This window comes from Amblyraja radiata, chromosome 22 (assembly GCF_010909765.2).
Source record: "Amblyraja radiata isolate CabotCenter1 chromosome 22, sAmbRad1.1.pri, whole genome shotgun sequence".
Taxonomy (NCBI): Eukaryota; Metazoa; Chordata; class Chondrichthyes; order Rajiformes; family Rajidae; genus Amblyraja; species Amblyraja radiata.
The window spans coordinates 36,853,330-36,868,951 of record NC_045977.1 but is presented as its reverse complement, the minus strand read 5'-3'; positions in this window follow the sequence as shown (position 1 = coordinate 36,868,951).

The window sequence follows — 15,622 nt, the reverse complement described above, 5'->3', positions numbered from 1 at the left end:
GTAGCTAAACTTTTAGTTTAGTTTAGTTTAGTTTAGAGATACTGCGCTGATACAGGCCCTTCGGCCCACCGTGTCTGCACCGACCAGCGATCACCCCGTACACTCACACTATCCTACACACTAGGAGCAATTTACAATGTTTTTACCAAAGGCAATTAGCCTACTGACCTGTATGTCTTTGGAGTGTGGGAGGAAACCAGAGCACCCGGAGAAAGCCCACAGGTCACGGGGAGAACATACAAACTCTGTGCAGAGGGCACCCGTTGTCACCAATGGTCCACTTTGGCCAGTCAAGTTTTACAATCATTCTCTGCTTTGCAAATGTGTTGAGCGTCTGACGGCGTTGGAAACTCACTGGAGTTTCGAAGAATGAGGGGGGACCTCATTGAAATGCACGGAATAGTGAAAGTCTTGGATTGAGTGGATGTGTAGAGGATGTTTCCACTAGTGGGAGAGTCTAGGACGAGAGGTCACAGCCTCAGAATTAAAGGACGTCCCTTTACGAAGGAGATGAGGAGAAATTTATTTAGTCAGAGGGTGGTGAATCTGTGGAATTCATTGCCACTGAAGGCTGTGGAGGCCGTCAATGGATATTTTTAAGGCAGAGATAGATAGATTCTTGATTAGTACGGGTGTCAGGGGTTATGGGGAGAAGGCAGGAGAATGGGGTTAGGAGGGAGAGATAGATCAGCCATGATTGAATGGCGGAGTAGACTTGATGGGCCGAATGGCCTAATAATGCTCCTATCACTTGTGATCCTATGATGTTACGAGATGCTGGTTTAAACCAAAGATAGACATAAAATGCCGGAGTAACTCAGCAGGTCAGGCGGCATCTCTTGAGAAAAGGAATAGGTGACATTTTGGGTCGAGAGCCTTCTTCAGACTATTTAACCATTCAACTATTTATGTTTAGTATTAAATGATCTGTTTGTATAGCGTGCAAAACAAAGCTTTACCTCTATGCCCGTGACATGATAAACCTAACCCTATATAAAGGAATTCAAATGAATCCTGAAGTGAATATTGCTCAGGGATAAGACTGCCTACTTCAGCTATTTCAACATTTCAGCAATTTGTTTTTTTGCTCAAGATTCCATCATCTTCAGCCTCTTGTGTGTATTCCCTTATCTTGCAGCCATAGACCCAAGTATCAAAGCTTCTCCAAGAAGGTGGTGAGCGACACGGTGGCACAGCAGTAGAGTTGCTGCCTTACAGCGCCAGAGACCCCGGCTACGATCCTGACCATGGGTGCTGTCTGTACGGAGTCTGTACGTTCTCCCCGTGACCTGCATGAGTTTCCCCCGGGCGCTCCGGTTTCCTCCCACACTCCAAAGACGTGCAGGTTTGTAGATTAATTGGCTTTGGTAAAAATTGTAAATTGTCCCTAGTGTGTGTAAGATGGTGCTAGTGTACGGGGATTGCAGGCGGGTGCGGACATGGTGGGCCGAAAGGCCTGTGTCGAAACTAAACTAAAATAAACATCATAAATCTGGTTAACTCGACTGAGATTAAACTGTGTTTTCAAGGGGCGATCCTTGCAAATATTAAACCCAGGGCACTTCTCTGAAGTAAAAAAAAACTGACAATGGTGTTAGGCCAAGAAAAGCCTTCCATTCATAAGGTTAAAAGCACCAAATTCCAGACTAAACTGGTCTGTATGTGGTTAGAAGGATCTTTTCTGCTGCAACCACAAAGTTCAAATGTTGGGGCCAGCATTTTTTTGGGGAGTATGAATATCAATGCATGGATTTCATTGTTAATAGTTTTAAGAAGAGAGGTCTGGTGGACCAATTATGCTAAGCTCTCGGATGGTTCATTAGTTGCCCCTGAAGCAAGTCTGACAATGTGTGAAGAAGAGTTTCATTTAAAAACCAAAAATGCATCGCCTCCTAACCCCTCGAGTATTGAATGTGTCCACATTAAAATAATACAACTCAAGTATTTTTTACTTTGTCGTGTAAAATTGTTATAATTTTTATTTATAACATCCTGTTTGTTGGGCACTTCACATTTCCAGGTTTACGGTATGTATAACTAGTTTAGAAACTAGATTCATTTAAATACCCAACATTGTCACAGACTCTCCCTTCATCTGTGAAAACATTCTGCGCAAAAAGACCAGTTCGCCACAGAAAATAGCATTAGTATTGCATTCCTGCAACGTCAAGAGAAAAATGTCAACATACATGTGAAGGGGAAAAGGTTTAATAGGAATCTGAGGGGTAACTTTTTTCACACAAAGGATGGTGGGGGTATTGAATAAGCTGCCAGAGGAGGTAGTTGAGGCAGGGACTATTCCAACATTTAAGAAACAGTTAGACAGGTACATGGATAGGACAGGTTTGGAGGTGATGTGGACCAAACGCGGGCAGGTGGGACTAGTGTAGATGGGACATGTTGGCTGGTGTGGGCAAGTTGGGCCAAAGGGCCTGTTTTCACGCTGTGTCACACTATGACTCTAGATAGCTAGTATAGGCGTGGACTTAACATCGGAGCCGGACCCTTGCCTGGGATCGCTCCAACCTCGGCCTGCGGACTTTACCATCGTGAGCTCGCAGACTTGGGAGAGGTCGAGTCAGGAAGCTCCAAAGATACAGAGGCTCGACCAGCCCGAGCCATCTTACGAGAGTCAAGATCGTCCCGTCAACGTAGGGCTCGAGGCCCCCGACCGCGGGAGAGGAAAGAAGGGAAGAAATGTACGTTTTTTTTGCCTTCCATCACAGTGAGGAATGTGGAGGCGGCACTGCAAGTGTTCTCTTTATTTGTGGTGCGGACGAGTTGGAAATGGGGGGCGGGGGGAGTGCTGGAGCGGAATCTCCCCGTCTTCAAGTTACCAAGCAGCTTGTGTTGTGGCCCCCGTCCAGCCCCGCACCTGGGCAGCTGAATGATGAGAAGCCTCAAGGCCTGTTCCTGCACTGCATTGTTCCATATTTAGAATACATCGAGACGCAGTGTAAAACTAATCAATTCGCCAACAAATCTTTACCTGCGAGGCAGCACCGCTGAGCCACTTATTTACAGTCTCCGACAATCTCTTCAGGCAAAGAACTGATTAGTCTTACACTGTGTGTCTCAATTTATTTAGAATGTCGAATGATACAGAGCAGGAACTGCATAATGCGTGCGCTGAGAATGATTAAACTAAACCCCTGTGCCGACACATGATCTAAATATCCCTCCGTTCCATGCTTGCTCATTTGCCCATCTGGATGCCTCCTAAAAGCCATTCTCATGTCTATTTCCACCAACGCCCCAGGCAGCATGTTCCAAAACATGGGCAAGGTAGGTGAGGTATATTGGTCAGCATGGGCAAGTTGGGCCTAAAGGGCCTGTTTCAGTGCTGTATGTTTCAGAGCTAGATAGGGCTCTTAAAGATAGCGGAGTTAGGGGATATGGGGAGAAGGCAGGAACGGGGTACTGATTGGGGATGATCAGCCATGATCACATTGAATGGCGGTGCTGGCTCGAAGGGCCGAATGGCCTACTCCTGCACCTATTTTCTATTGACTATAATAGTCTATTGTCTATGTCTCTGTGATTCTGTTACTGGATTACACATGGGTGAACTCTTTATGTAGAAAAGGAATAGGAGACATTTCGAGTCGAGACCCTTCTTCAGACAGACCCGAAATGTCACCTGTTCCTTTTCTCCAGAGATGGTGTCTGACCCGCTGAGTTACTCCAGCTCTCTGTCCATCTTCAGTTTAAACCAGCATCTGCAGCTCCTTAATACACAACAACTCTCTATGCGTCTTGTGCAGCAGAGATTCACTCAATTCTGAGCTTTGCAATATTAGATTTCCCCAAAGATTTGGCTGATATTGCAAGATGAAATATTAGAACTTAAAGGAGTGGAAGAAATTATCTTTCAGGAAACCTGATTCCTGTGATATATCATCTGCACATTTTGTAATGCTGTTTGTAATTCCTTGTTTACTATTTCGTTTTAACGAGTTGATCTCTTAAGACATAAAATGAGTGGCTCGTTAAGTAAGGGCTTAAGGGGAAAGGTATTTTCAGAAACATGCCAAAGATCTTAAGACAAACATTGCAATCCCACATGTCCCGTCTCTTCCTCCAGAAGCGTATATGTAATTGCCTGCTGGATTCATTTATGTTATCCGCTTCATCTGCCTTCCCTGCTACTTACTCCACAACTTGTTTACCCACTTTGTCAAGGAAAATGTGGGCACATGCAGCAGGGTGGCGCAGTGGTAGAGTTGCTGCCTCACAGCGCCAGAGACCCGTGTTCGATCCCGACTACGGGTGCAGTCGGTACGGAGTTTGTACGTTCTCCCCGTGACCTGCGTGGGTTTTCTCCAAAACCTTCGATTTCCTCCCACACTCCAAAGACGTGCAGGTTTGTAGACTGTCTGAAGAAGGGTTTTGGCCCGAAATGTTGCCTATTTCCTTCGCTCCATAGATGCTGCTGCACCCGCCGAGCTTCTCCAGCATTTTTGTGTACCTTCGATCTTCCAGCATCTGCAGTTCCTTCTTGAACACAGGTTTGTAGACTAATTGGTATACGTGTAAATTGTCCCTAGTGTGTGTGTGTGTGTGTAGGATAGTGTTAGCGTGTGGGATCGCTGGTCGGCACGGACTCGGCGGGCCGAAGGGCCTGTTTGAATTGAATTGAATTGAATGCCTTTATTGTCATTCAGACCTAACGGTCTGAACGAAATTTCGTGCCTGCAGTCATACATACATCATACAATAATAACAACAATAAACACAAATTAACACCACCACAGTGAGTCCTCCAAGCACCTCACTGTGGTGGAGGCAAAAATCTTAGGGCTGCAGTCTCTTCCCTCCTCTTCTCCCTCTGCTCTGAGGCGATTCCCCACCGGGCGATGGCACAAACAGTCCCGCGGCTCACCGAACCCTGCAAACGGGCCGGCTCAAACACCGCGGCCCGGGGGTGGTCGAAGCTGCCGCCCTCCAGTCCAACGGACGCAGCCGCTGGCCCGCGGCTCAACCCCGGACCCAGGTCACCGCCGCCAGAACCCCGTCCCAGCCACCGGAGCACCGTTCCAGCCCCGAGCCGGATCGCCCTCACGTGAGTACCATTCCTCCCTCGGGCTGGGCCACTCCGACGGGAGTGCCGTTCCTCCCTCGGGCTGGGCCACTCCGACGGGAGTGCCGTTCCTCCCTTGGGCTGGGCCACTCCGACGGGAGTGCCACAGCCCCTCACGGGAGAGTCTCGGCCCCTCGCCAGGCCGTCCTCACGGGAGCGCAGTTCCAGCCCCGAGCTGGGCCGCCCTCACGGGAGCGAGCCCAGGGCGAGTCCTGACAGGCTGCCTCCAGAGTCCTGAGGTCGCCAGCTCCGCCATTAGGCCTCAGCGCAGACGGAGGCAGAGAGGGGGGATACGACGAAAAAGTCGTATTCCCCCCAAGGGAGAGATAGCAAACCCCGTTTCAACCCCCCCCCACATAAACACAACCTAAAAACCAAAAACGCAACTATACAAAACGAAAAAAAACAACACAAAAAAGTAAAGACAAACGGACTGCAGGCGAGCCGCAGCCGTTCCCAGCGCCGCCACTTCCGGGCTGTATCTCTAAACTAAACTAAAGCGTATGTACCGAATAGCCACCTGGATCTATCTATGTTATCTTCGTCAGTGACCATCCCTGTTTACTTATTCCATGACTTGATTACCTGCTTTGTTAAGAGAAGAAGTTTCACTTGACTTCCCTTGCAGCTGCTGGCTTCTAAAATCTAGTTCATTGCCCCTGGTATTTGAGCCGTTAGCATCCGTGCTCAGTCTCACTGCATTTTTCTTATAACATCATTAAATTCAAAGGGTGTATCTCCAAGCCTCCTGTTCTGTGAAGGGAGCCGACCTAATTGCTCGGCCTTTATAAATTAAATTCCTGGAATAATGTTGCATGTCTCTGTGTTTCCTCAGAGGCAATAAACAAACCTTCATGTGGTTGGGTGTCAAGGACCAGCAGCAAACGGCATCTGGCCCATAACTTGTCCAGTATCTCCTGACTTCTTTCATCTGTTACAAGCAGTCAAGTCAAGTCAAGTTTTATACATATAAAGTGTAAGTGAAATGAATTTGTCAGCAGCGGTACAATTAAAAAAGAACACACAATACACAATAAAAATTTAACACAAACATCCACCACAGCATTCATCACTGTGGTAGAAGGCACAAAGATTGGCCAGTCCTCCTCTATTTTCCCCCGTGGTCGGGACCTCAACCCTCTGCAGTCGCCGCTGCGGGCGTCCAGATGGTCAGACAAGGTAAGTCCAGGTAAGTCCTGAATCGGTGCCTCCCCACCGGAGACCGTGGCTTCAAATTGGTGTAGGCCGCAGGCCAGCGGTCATAGATCTAAGTCCCCGCCGCGCGCAGCCAGAAGCTGAGTACAAATGATCTTTAAAAACTGCATCACTCACAGAACATCCAGTCTCTCGCACATCATTGTATATTTCATCTAGTTTACTTAAAGTTTGAAAACAGTTGCTGTCTGTTGTCCGTACAGTAATCCCTTGTTATATAGACCAGACGGGAGGGAGGAGTAGTGTCTGTTATTGCCGATTGTCCGCTAAAACAGAGGAAGAGAGTCGCCCCAAACACCTCGCCGTCACCCCGTGAAACACAAGTACTTTTCCAACGCAAAGTTCTTTTTAACAGCTAAAAATGATCGATGCTGTATAACACACAGTTCCCTACAACACTGATTACACCAAAGATGATAGAGTGGATCAATCTTTGGAACGGATTACACCAAAGATACTAGAGGAGCGTTGCCCGCTGCCTCGGGAGCGCCGCCTTCATCTGGTATCGGGGGGGACCGAGAATCAGTCCTGGATCAACTCAGGAGTGGGGGAAACGTCCTCTTCCCCCAAAGATACTAGAGGAGCCTCTAGTATCTTTGCTTTTCCCTGCGACCTGATGTAAGAGCAGATTGTACAACTGTGGAGTCCGTCCCCGCTACCAAAGATGTGGCGTTTGGCATCAACAAATGGCGGCCGTGACGTTCCGTTACGTACTACACGTCCAGTCCATTGTATTTCAGAGGAGTGGTCTATCTTGCTCTGCTCTATAATCTTTGGTCAGGATCGAACCCAGGTCTCTGGCCCTGTGAGGCAGTAGTTCTACCGCTGCGCCGCCGTGCTGCCCACTATTTAATAGAGTGAAGAATGGAATATTTCCTGTTGCAAACAACAATAAGTTGTTGAAAGTTGAATCATCCCCTGTTAACCGGTCAACCAATAAAGAGGTGAGAAAAAAAGTTTTCAAGCAGCTGTTTTAATTTCAAATTAATTTAAATGTTAACATGCAGATGCCTCTAATTCTCCCGTGACGCTCCATGCTAGATTGTTACTGCACATTAAGAGTAAGCAACAAAACATAATGTTTTCCATTATGAATAAGAATGCTTTTGGGACTAATGTAAAAACAAATGAAGATGGATGAAGTTATTACTTTTTTAACATATGTTAATATCATCCAGATGCACATAGACATTGTAATATTAACTTGTGCATACAGGACTATTGTAATAAAACACTGATACATATAGATATTATGGATTATATAATTTATATATATACTGAATTTTCTTTGAGTCTTAGTCATAGCGTTAAACAGCGTGGAAACAGGCCCTTCGGCCTAACTTGCCCACTCCGACCAACATGACCCATCTACACTAGTCGCAGCTGCCCGCGTTTTTGGCCCGTATCCCTCTAAATCTGTCCTATCCATGTACCTGTCCAACTGTCTCTTAAACATTGGGATAGCCCCAGCCTAGTGTTGGCAACTTTCTCACTGCCAAATAAGGGACAAAAAGTAAAAATATGGGACAAATTCCCGACGGCAATTCGTTGACCGACTGGGCCGTGGCTGGGTGAATGATGAGTTGGCCCGGGTGCTGGACTGCACACAAAGCCCAGCCGGCGGGCCAGCTGAGGAGATTTGGCCCGCGCGACGTCGCGCGCAAAGTCCACCGCCCCATCCAACTCATGAACCGATGATCGGCCATGAGAAGGCGGGGGTGGTGGTGTCGGGATGTAAGCAAATGTCCAAAGGTCGGACAGCTAGCCGGGCTGGTGCGACCATGGGCGAGGTGCTGCTGCTGCACTCCATGGGCTGCACTACGTCGGGACGGGGTGAGGCGGGGCCGGATGCGGTGCTCCGACCCGACAGTCCCCTCGACCCGAGTAGTAGCGGTCAAATACGGGACAAGGACGGTCCCGAATGGGACAAACCAATGTAGCCCAATATACAAGATGTCCCGGCTAATATGGGACAGTTGGCAACCCTAGTGTTTGTAGTCAGGATCAAACCCTGGTCTCTGGCACTGGGAGGCCACAACTCTACCGCTGTGCCACATCGGTGTGCGTGTAAATGAATATGTCCCGACCACACCAGGAGCAGGTCGACTGAAGGCCTGTTTGCCGAGTAATCTAAAAGTTGTTGATATGCATCAAAGTTTCGTCCTCTTGATGGATATCTGAAATTGCCACTTTGTGGGGTGGAAGGATGACAAGGAATCAAATATTCACTGACCCCAGCGTTTAAAGTTCACTCTAACCTTGCCTTAGATGTCTCAAAAGCCACACGGTGACCTGAGCAGAGACATAAAGATTCATCAAAAATCCCGCCAACAACAGCTGAATTGTTTGACTCCCATCAGCAAAACTGAAACAGTGTTCAGTCAGACAGATGTTCTCTTCACACCTCATTACCACATCAAGGGCCTAATGCTTTTTGTTCTCAAGACTAATTGAACTAAACATTAGATTTGCAGGTGGGATTCAATGATCTGATATTCCACCTTCCTCTCAGCTCCCACATCTATGGGACTCTTTTTGAACTGGGAGCCACATTAGACTCTTATGAAGAACAATCACCATGGTGTCTGCAGAATCCTCCATCTTTACGCAGCCAATATTAACATAGAAACATAGAAAACAGGCGCAGGAGTTGGCCATTCGGCCCTACGAGCCTGCACCGCCATTCAATATGATCATGGCTGATCATCCAACTCAGTATCCTGTACCTGCCTTCTCTCCATACCACATTATTAACCTTTACATTTACAGATTTGGAGTATTGTGTTCAGTTTTGGTCACCCCACCGTGGGAAGGATGTCGTTTAGCAGGAAAGAGCGCGAGAGAAGATTTACCAGGATGTTTAGTTTAGTTTAGTTTAGAGATACAGCGTGGAAACAGGCCCCTCGGCCTACCGGGTCCGCACCGACCAGCGATCCCCGCACATTAACACTAATCTACACCCACTAGGGACAATTTTTACATTTACCAAGCCGGTTAACCTACAAACCTGTACGTCTTTGGAGTGTGGGAGGAAACTGTAGATCTCGGAGAAAACCCACGCAGGTCAAGGGGAGAACGTACAAACTCAGTACAGACAGCGCCCGTAGTTGGGATCGAACCCGGGTCTCCGGCGCTGCATTCGCTGTAAGGCAGCAACTCTACCGCTGCGCCACCGTCTTGCCAGGACTCAAGGACCCGAGCTATAGGGAGAGGTTGGGCAGGCTAGGACTCCATTCCTGGGAGCTTAGGAGGCTGAGGGTTGACAATGTAGAGGTGTGTGAAGTCATGATTGGGAATAAATAGGGTGAATGAGCAGAGTCTTTTGCCCAGGTTAGATCATATGATCATAGGTGATAGGAGTAAAATTAGACCATTTGGCCCATCAAGTCTACTCTGCCATTTAATCATGGCTGATTTATCTCTCGCTCCTAACCCCATTCTCCTGCCTCCTCCCCGTAACCCCGACACCCATCAGAGTAGGGGAATAAAGAACTAGGGGATAGACTGTAGGATTATGGTGAGAGTGGAAAGATTTAATAGGAACTGAAGGGTATCTTTTTAACACAGAGGATGGTGAGTATATGGAATGAGCTGCCAGAGGAGGTAGTTGAGGCAGGTACCACAACAACATCTTAAACATACTTAGGGCCAAACATGGGTAGGATGGACTAACGTAGATGGGGCATCTTGTCCGTTGGGCAGGTTGAGCTGAAGGGCCTATTTCCCTGCTGTTTGACTCAATCACTCTGTGACACGTCATCTTTTATTTGCCTTGGAGAAGAGGGGAAGGGGCTGCTCCTGAGTCTGGCGGTGCGCGCTTTCAAGCTGCTGTGCTACCGTGTCCTGTGAAGGGGAACGTCTCGTCTTCTTTTGTTTCCTCGCTGGCTACAGTGCAGAACCTCATGGTCCCGCGGGGGAGATATTATGCAGTGCATCAGACTGCAAAAGTATTTTGCAACCCAGTACGCCAGTTAATATGTCCCACCTGTGTCCGTTTGCAGTGAAAGTGTACGCAGTAATTAAGTCAGTCGCAAGAAGGGAAAATGTCACTAACCATGCATTAAGAAGTGGATGCTACAGACTGGACTGTTCCATCATACAGTACCTGCAGACAATTGCTAATGACAGAAGCTGCCATTATAACCGGCCTGAGATTCCATTTCAATTTATTAAACCCTATTCATTGATTTTGGTTTAAGTGTTTACCAGAATTTATTACGCTTTTAAAACAGCTTGGAGCTGGATTAATGAGCTGACCAACGGATAAGGAAAGAACATTTTCCTCAGAGGATCAGTTTGTCTGTATTTTCCTTTACACGTTTCCACTCATTGTCCCAGGGTGTTTTATAAGTGTGTTTCCTGGAGTAATTTGTCAAGTAAAAAAGGTTGGGGACTGATTCCCTTTATTTTATGCGCAGAATTAGGTTACCAGGATAGACACAAGGTAGACAAAATTGCTGGATAAACTCAGCGGGTGCGGCAGCATCTATGGAGCAAAGGAAATAGGCAACGTTTCGGGCCAAAACCTTTCTTCAGTCTGATGATCAGCCATGATCACATTGAATGGCGGTGCTAGTCCAAAGGGCCAAATGGCCTACTCCTGCACTATTGTCTATTGTCTATAATTGGCCTCCGTAAGTTGCCCCTGGTGTGCTTCGAAAGGCTGGTCCTCTCCCATATTAAATCCAGCATCCCTGCCTCACTGGACTCCCATCAATTTGCATACAGGGCAAATAGATCGACAGAGGATGCCATCTCTCTGGCCCTTCACACTGTCCTGACTCACCTGGACAGACAGGGCACGTATGTGAGGATGCTCTTCATTGACTATAGCTCTGCATTCAATACGGTCATCACCACCAAACTCCACCAGCTAGGCCTCAGCTCACCGATATGCGCTTGGATCCTGAACTTTCTCACGGAGCGACCGCAGGCAGTGAGACTGGGCCCGCACCTGTCCTCCACGATCACCCTGAGCACCGGCACACCACAGGGTTGTGTACTAAGCCCCATGCTCTACTCCCTCTTCACTCACGACTGTGTCCCTGCATTCGACACCAACACCATCGTGAAGTTTGCAGACGACACAACAGTGATTGGGCTGATCACCAACAGTGATGAAACAAACTACAGAGCGGAGGTGCAGAACCTGGCGGACTGGTGCGCCAATAACAACTTGGCACTAAACACCTCCAAGACCAAGGAGCTGATTATTGACTTCAGGAGGTCCCATTCTGGAGAATACGCCCCAATCTCCATTTACGGGGAAAGTGTGGAGAGAGTGTCCAGCTTTAAGTTTCTGGGCACTCACATTTCAGAAGCCCTCACATGGTCCACAAACAGCACCGCGCTGGTCAAGAAGGCACAGCAACGACTGTTCTTCCTGAGGACATTAAAAAAGACTGGTCTGCCCCAACAGCTGCTGACAACGTTCTACCGCTGCACCACAGAGAGCATACTAACGTATGGCATCTCTGTGTGGTATCTCAGCTGCACGGAGGCGGAGAGGAGAGCTTTTCAGCGCGTCGTCAACAGAGCGCAGCGGATCATCGGGACAGAGCTACCAGCCTTGGAGGGCATCTACCACACGCGGTGCCTCAGGAAGGCCCTGAGCATCCATAAGGACTCATCACACCCCTGCCACAGTCTGTTTCAACTACTTCCCTCCGGCAGACGTTACAAGGCCTTCTACGCCCGAACCTCCAGACTCAGGAACAGTTTTATCCCAAGAGCTATAGCGGCTCTGAACCGGCCCTAATGAGTGCCCCCCCCCCCCCACCCACCCCCTTTGGACAGTCTCCCTCAGATGGTCACGTCAATCAATTCAGCTTGCTTATTTATGTATTGTATTTATTTACCTTTCTTGTACATCAGTGGAGCTGCACACTAAATCTCGTTGCACTGACGTGCAATGACAATAAAAGATATTATTATTATTATTATTATTATTATTATTAGAGAGTGGATGAGAAAGTGGGATCCCATATGTGGGATAACATAACATAGCTATGTTCTAACATAGAATGTAGGATAACACATTCACTCGTGTGAACAGGTGATCGATGGTTGGCGTGGGCTCGGTAGGCCGAAGGGCCTTGTTTCCATGATGCGTCTCAAAACTAAACTAAACAATTAGTTTGGAAATATCCAAGCTCGATGATTCATTCACTGAAGCATAAACTGCTCTTTGTAATTTGGAATATAACGCTGGTGTCAGGAAAGAATCGCGCATTGTTTGGGAAAGGGTGGGGCAGGAACAAAATGTTTTCGTTAGCACAATGATAGCTGTAAGAGGAAGGAAGAGGCTGTGGAGTTATAGAAATAGAAAATATGTGCTGGAGGAGGCCATACGGCCCTTTGAGCCAGCACCGCCATTCATTGTGATCATGGCTGATCGTCCCCAATCAATAACCCGTGCCTGCCTTCTCCCCATATCCATTGATACCACTAGCCCCTAGAGCTCTATCTAACTCTCTCTTAAATCCATCCAGTGATTTGGCCTCCACTGCCCTCTGTGGCAGGGAATTCCCCAAATTCACAAATCTTTGGGTGAAAACGGTTTTTTTCACCTCAGTCTTAAATGGCCTCCCCTTTATTCTAAGACTGTGGCCCCTGGTTCTGGACTTGCCCAACATTGGGAACATTTTTCCTGCGTCTAGCTTGTCCAGTCCTTTTATAATTTTATATGTTTCTATAAGATACCCCTCATCCTTCTAAACTCCAGTGAATACAAGCCTAGTCTTTTCAATCTTTCCTCATATGACAGTCCTTCCATTCCAGGGATCAATCTCGTGAACCTATGCTGCACTGCCTCAATCGCAAGGATGTCCTTCCTCAAATTAGGAGACCAAAACTGTACACAATACTCCAGATGTGGTCTTACCAGAGTCCTATACAACTGCAGAAGAACCTCTTTACTCCTATACTGAAATCCTCTTGTTATGAAGGCCAACATTCCATTAGCATTCCATTATGTGAGGCAAGATTTTGGAGATGGACTTTGAAGGTGGAACAGAGAATCGGGCCAACAAAGGACAATAACAATTGGTGTGATGTTAATTGGGAGAGTGCAGAAACAAGTTAAAGTTCAGGTGCCTTGCACTTTATGCATGTTTGATTTATGCGTTTTTGAAATAACATACTTGCTCTTTTCATACCAAATGTTTATTTATGAACTGGTGTTTTTGGAATAAAGCACCCAAATTTACTGCTGACAACGCAGTCTCAAGTATGTTTAATCTACGTGTGTTTTTGAATTATGCACTGGTTTACAAGCACGTAACCCCTGCATAAAACACGAGGTTCCTGTATATAGGATGAGCTTGACAGAGGGTCAAGGAAGAGTTATTGGAGAAAGTAAAGTTGACACTAAACACTTAGATACTAAACCATTCATAGATTAGCTTAGTTTAGAGATACAGCGCGGAAACAGGCCCTTCGGCCCACTGAGTCCGCGCTGACCAGCGATCCCCACACACTAACACTATCCTACACACTAGTTGACATTTTTTCAAAATTTACCAAAGCCAATTAACCTACAAACCCTGTACATCTTAGGAGTGTGGCAGGCAACCGGAGCACTTGGGGAAAACTCAAGTGATCACGGGGAGAATGTACAAACTCCATACAGGCAGCATCCGAGGTCAGGATCGAACCAGAGTCTCTGGCGCTGTAAGGCAGCAATTCTACCGCTGCGCCACCTTACCGCTCATAAGTTTAATTTTCAAGGATTATGCAAATGGTTGGAAGTGGATCATCCATTTATTGTGCACTACTTTTCTTCAACAATCTTACATTTATATGAAGTTGTTTTCATTTTCCAGTTGCACTAGTCAGAGTTTGGATTTACTGGGGATAATTTGATTCTAATTCACCAGATGGGTGCAATGTCATTCACATTCCAGTTTCACATCTATTAAGGTGGGTGGAAAACTGTTGTGATGTTTAATTAAAAAGAGACACTTTCTTTCCTTTCTCCCGCAAACTCAAAAACCTCTTCACTTTCGCTTTTCTATTGGACTGCTTCTTTCCTTCATTTTAATGGAGTTTGCCCTTATAGACAATAGGTGCAGGAGTAGGCCATACGGCCCTTCGAGCCAGCACTGCCATTCACTGTGATCATGGCTGATATAGGGACCATCTCATTTTTATTTCAAGTACATTTTGCCAACTCAGCAAAAAGTTTTACTTTAAAGGCATATTTGGTGGCAAAGCATAGGTGCTGTACACACTGTGCTGTAAGGTGGTGAAACCACCCAAGTTCCCATATTCACCGGCACTCTGTGTAACACGAGTCTCTCCACAGAATGGGAAAGATGACGAAAGATTTTTAACAGTGAGCAGACACATAGAAGCTTAGTCGATGGAAGTGCTTCACATTGCCACTTAAAGAGAATAAAGAACGTTAAATTATATTAGAGTTTAAATGTGATGACAATACCTGTTCTTAATCTTTTGGGGGGTTTTTTTCAAGAAATTATCCAGTTTGGCATTTTGATTCTATAACTCCTTTTGTACAAACTATTTCTGTACAACACTACCACCAAGTGGCTATACACAATACTGCACCCTTTTTAGTAAGAGCGACATGAACGCTCTTTCCTTGACCCCTCTAAAAATGCTAATATTCTCTCTTCCACCCATCCACCTACCCTCTACCTGCCTTTCCAAACTTTCCCAAATAATCCCAAGGTTTTTCCCTGCATTGTGTATTGATCATGTCGTATGAACAAAGTTCCAAATATTTCTAAAAGTAGGTTTATTTTTGGTATAACATAGAACTAGTGTACATCTCCACATATCTTGACTCCATCCTATCCCCCTTGGTCAAATCCCTCCCCACCTATGTTCTAGACACCTCAGACACTCTCCGCCGCCTCCACGCATTCCACTCTCTGGGCCCTCACCCCCTCATCTTCACCATGGATGTCCGGTCACTCTACACCTCCATCCCCCACCAGGATGGCCTCGGAGCCTTCCGGTTCTTCCTCGACCAGAGGAGCAACCTATACCCAGCCACTGACACTCTCCTCCGCTTAGCGGAGTTGGTCCTCACCCTCAACAACTTTACATTTGACTCCTCCCATTTCCTCCAAACACAAGGCGTAGCTATGGGCACACGCATGGGCCCCAGCTACGCCTGCCTCTTTGTCGGGTACGTTGAACAATCCTTGTTCGAGACGTACCAGGGCCCCATCCCCGACCTCTACCTCCGTTACATTGACGACTGCTTTGGGGCCACCTCCTGCACCTACACACAACTGACTGACTTCATCCACTTCACCACCAACTTCCATCCGGCACTCCAATACACCTGGACCATTTCCG